At 36.0% G+C, this 4,403-nt stretch overlaps 1 pseudogene; it reads right to left on the bottom strand.

Annotated features, from left to right (window-relative positions):
* Positions 1–1,669: 1,669 nt before the first annotated feature.
* LOC103669344 lies at positions 1,670–3,357 on the bottom strand (annotated as a pseudogene).
* Between the last annotated feature and the right edge of the window lie 1,046 nt (positions 3,358–4,403).

Raw genomic sequence — 4,403 nt, 5'->3', positions numbered from 1 at the left:
TTTTACAGGAAAGTGGATGATGTTCTTTCTTCATAGCTTCCTTCACTCTGGTGTATTTTCCTCAAATATGTAGAATGAAAATAAACAGATTTTTAAAGGAACACAGAGTGCCAGCCTGATCTTCCATATTCATACTTGGTGCCTCAAGGCTTTCAAGTAGAATCGTTCCTTGTACTCTGAATGTTTTTCTCATCCCCTCTGAGAAGCCTTGCCTATCTCCAAGACTAGTTCAGATCTGCCTTTTTATATGCTCTCTCAGCACCATGATTTCTCCAAGATACCTTCCAACTGTCCTGTAATTAAATAACCACTAGGAAATTACCTGTTGAGCTTTGTCGTCCCCATGGAAGTATGTAAGGTCTGCAGGACAAGGGCCATGTCTCTCTTGGTCATCTGCCTGTCTCTGATACTTGGCTAGTCTTTGAAACATAGAACATACTCCATTTAAAAGAGGTAAGAAATTATTGTTCAGATAAACATAATTTTAACTAAGATCACACCCAGCTGTTTTTCTTAAGAGTCTTAATTTAAGAATGTTAACTGAATCAGGTAATACAGAAATAAAGTGCCTATAAATGGAAAGAAAACAAGTTAAAGCTCTGGCTGCTGATGGTACTTCCAGTTACACTAAAAATATCACCTAGTATCTTATTAATACCCTGTCATGCAGATATGATCAAGTTAACTTACCTCACAGAAATAATGAAAATCTGTCATATATCAGCTTCTGCTTCATGTTATACTCTGATGCCAACTATGTGTCTCTTTTTAAAGATTGTAATACTTTATTTTTTATATTGGTTCAGCATGAAGTTATAGCAAACTACAGAATTCTGCTACAATTACCAAACACTGCATAATTTCTGTCTAATTATACAGAACTAATGTGCAACCTCTCTGTATTAATAATAAAGCAATTAACCTAAAATACCAAATTGGTGTGAGTTCCTTGACTATTTTCTCATTACCACAGTCTGTTCCTGGTTTTGAACAATTGTACATTGTTACTGTTAGCTCCAGATTAAGTATATTTTTACATCTATCACAATAGCCTTAACACTCATCACCTCCAATTTTCTCACCTTTCCCTTTCCCCCAAATTTATGTGTATGAAAAAAGGTGATGTCTGCAATAGGAGTTCATTATAAATCAGATGCATTTATGGACAATTAGAAATGTTAAGAGACATAATATATTATCATAACCTTCTGCATTTATTTTTTTCCTTTTTTTAAATACCAATAGATCTTGTAGGAGACACTTCCATTGTGTCTGACACTTCTGATGTTATGGTGTCAATGTAAGTATGTGTGAAAACCATTACCTTGTCAATTCTGTGATGTCAATGGCAACTTGATGTCAATGAAAATGTATAAGGTTCTTCCATTATCATCCTAACAGCTTCTGTAGTCTTTTCAATATATCAAAAGACACTAGTCTGTAAGAAAGACTAACTGCCCAAAATTGCTGCCTGCATTTCTTAAAATTAAAGCTGGGGCATTGCATTATGATTTCTCTTTACAGCCAGCAGTAGAAAAAATATGTAGAATCACAAATAAATAAAATAATAAGCAGTTATTTTTGTTTTGTGGTTAAGAACGTAAAATGACTTACTGTTTTGAATTTTTAGAATTCAAATGGCTGGTGCACATAACAGGGAAAATTCTTATTTATAAGTGGAAATAATGAAGAGAACTTCAGCTGTAGACAATGCTATGTTGAAAATACACTAGGAAACACTCAAAAAAGTAGGAAGGTCACTGGAAGCAATTACCTTACCTAAAATTATGCCCATCAAAAGCAGCAGTGTCCCTGTTGTGATATTGAACTGTTTCATGTAGTGATTTCCTAGGCAGAGAGTAATCATGGCATATCACTAATCTTAGGTAAATAACAGTTAGGTCCTTGTATAATAAAATAAGTATGGATTGCGTTGTGCTTTCACACCATTTATGTTTTCTTTTTCCCATATGTACAGTGTGGTTTAGCAAGGCTCACTCACTTTTTAAATGACTCTTTAAGCATAAATTTTGCCCCAATTTGCTTTGGCAGATGTTGAGTACTTCTAACAGTACTTGAATGCATACTTTTGCCATGCAAAATGCACACGCACATGCAAATAGTGGCATCGTTTGCTTTAGGTTCTAATCACTGGAGGTGATAGGATTTGTGAACTTATAAAATATTAGGAATTTGTTTCATTATTTTTAGCAGTTTGCCTATTAGTTTGGCACATAAAGTTCTTAGAATAAGAGAATTTTTTTTTTTTTTAATTTTAGGAATATGTACTGTGTGCATGTGTGATCTTACTTTAAAAAACCTGACATTGTGAAGGGGCACCGAAATAAGCATACAGGTAGATTACAATTCCAAGAGGTTTTTTTTTTTTTTTTTAAGTGTTCCATCCTGAAGTCTTGGGAGACTTTGCAAAAGACACCTATGTCATTCGAGGTGTCTTAGTGTAAGTGTAGGGTTTTCTAGGTAAATTGTATATGGAATGAGATTATTGGCAGAAGAAATGAGCTGATACATAATAAAAATTCTGTCACAATAAGTGTATGTGTAAATGATGTGTATTTGTGTATGTATGTATATAATCATGTAACAATGTTATAATTTGATACATAGCCATAAAAAGTACATATTTATTATTTTTTTTGGCAGTTTTATTCCTTTATTTGATAATCAGCAGTTAGTTCTCATCCACATTAACTGTAGACTTTTTAAAGTGGTGACAGGTACCTTGGTAACCAGCATATAGAGCTTCATCCTTGTTAAGTTTTCTGGACAACCATACATGGATATGGTATGGAACATTCCTCATTCTTTGGCCAAGACAGCTTTGTTGAGCTTGGTGACAATGCACACATCCAGAGTTCCCATCTCCTTCATGGCAAATTTCTGGATTTCTTTGTGTGCCCAAGGGGCACACTTTTTGAAACCCACTCCATGGATGAGCTTGTGGATGTTGATGGTGTATTCTCTGGTCACAAGCTCATTGATGGCAGAACAGCCCTTCTTCTCACCATCCTTCTTTGTAGGCGCCATTCTGCCAGGTCCTGGTTGGAAAAGCACATCTCATTTTTAATTTGGGGATCAAAATATGTTTTACCTGTATTATCTGGGTCTAAATTTAGCGTTTTCCCCTAATCCTTTACTGATTATTTTGGGGAAGGGGGCATTTTAGCATTTGCAAAAAGGGTCAGAAAGTGATCAAAGCTTTTGGACTTCAAATGAATTCATTTGCTATTTTGAGCAATTTGATGAAAATTTGAGAAGAAAGTTAGTGATTGAATTAGATAAGACTTTTATTTATGTATTAATTTTAAAATTTTTATTTATTTATTCAAGAGTGAGAGAGAGACAGAGCACATGCAAGAGCTGGGGCGGGGGGGCAAAGGGAGATGGAGAGAAGCAGACTTCCCGCTGAGCAAGGAGCCCAACATGGGGCTTGATCCCAGGACTCTGGGATCATGAGCTCAGCTGAAGGCAGATACTTAACTGACTGAGCCACCCAGGTAGACCAAGAAAAGACTTTTAAAAATTACCTATGGATTTCAGTGAATGTATGGATATATTTAATGTGTATATTCCATGATTTCCTATTTGCAGAATAATCAAGAGTTGGCCAGATGTTATTTTTTTAAGATTTATTTCTTTATTTTTAAGAGAGAAAGAGAGGAGGGCAGAGGGAGAGGGAGAGAGAGCATCTCAAGCAGACTCCCCACTCAGTGCAGAGCCTAACCTGGAGCTGGATCTGATGACCCTGAGACCATGACCTGAGCCAAAATCAAGAGTCACACATTTAACTGGCTGAGCCACCAAGGTACCCCAAGAGTTGACCACATTTTAAAGCAGATTCCTGTGTGTGTGTGTGGTACTGCAGATTATGGAAACTTTTTTGAGAATGCCATTTTCTGTCTTATGGTATGAACCAAAAGAAGATACTATTAAAAAGGAAACCATCAAGCTTAATAGTCCCTTTCAAAGTTGGAAGCCCTGTAGATGAATTCCGATGGATATATAATGTACTTCTTTATTTTCACCCATATGCAGGTTTGGAGTGGTGGGAAGAGGGAATGAGAGCAAGAGAGTAAGAGAAAGAGAGGATGAGAATGTGGTATGTATGTATCCATCATATCTAGAGATGGAAGGAGAAATAAAAAAAAATTAATAGAAGGGACAGAGGAGAACAAGAAACTGTTGCTACCTGGAGGAAATAATAAATACTAAGCTGAAAAGCTCTGATCTCAACCATGAGATTTGGCATCTCTCCAGTTGGAGAAGACCCTTTTAGAAAACATGCTCTCTTCCTCACAGTGTTCTATTTTCCCATTTGTGAGAGTGAAAAGAGAAGGCACCACTAAGAAAGATGTTCTCCAAACTTATTTAACAATTTTCCA

The sequence above is a fragment of the Ursus maritimus genome, unplaced genomic scaffold (assembly GCF_017311325.1).
Source record: "Ursus maritimus isolate PB19 unplaced genomic scaffold, ASM1731132v1 scaffold_12, whole genome shotgun sequence".
Lineage (NCBI taxonomy): Eukaryota > Metazoa > Chordata > Mammalia > Carnivora > Ursidae > Ursus > Ursus maritimus.
This window is presented reverse-complemented; position numbering and strand designations above follow the sequence as displayed.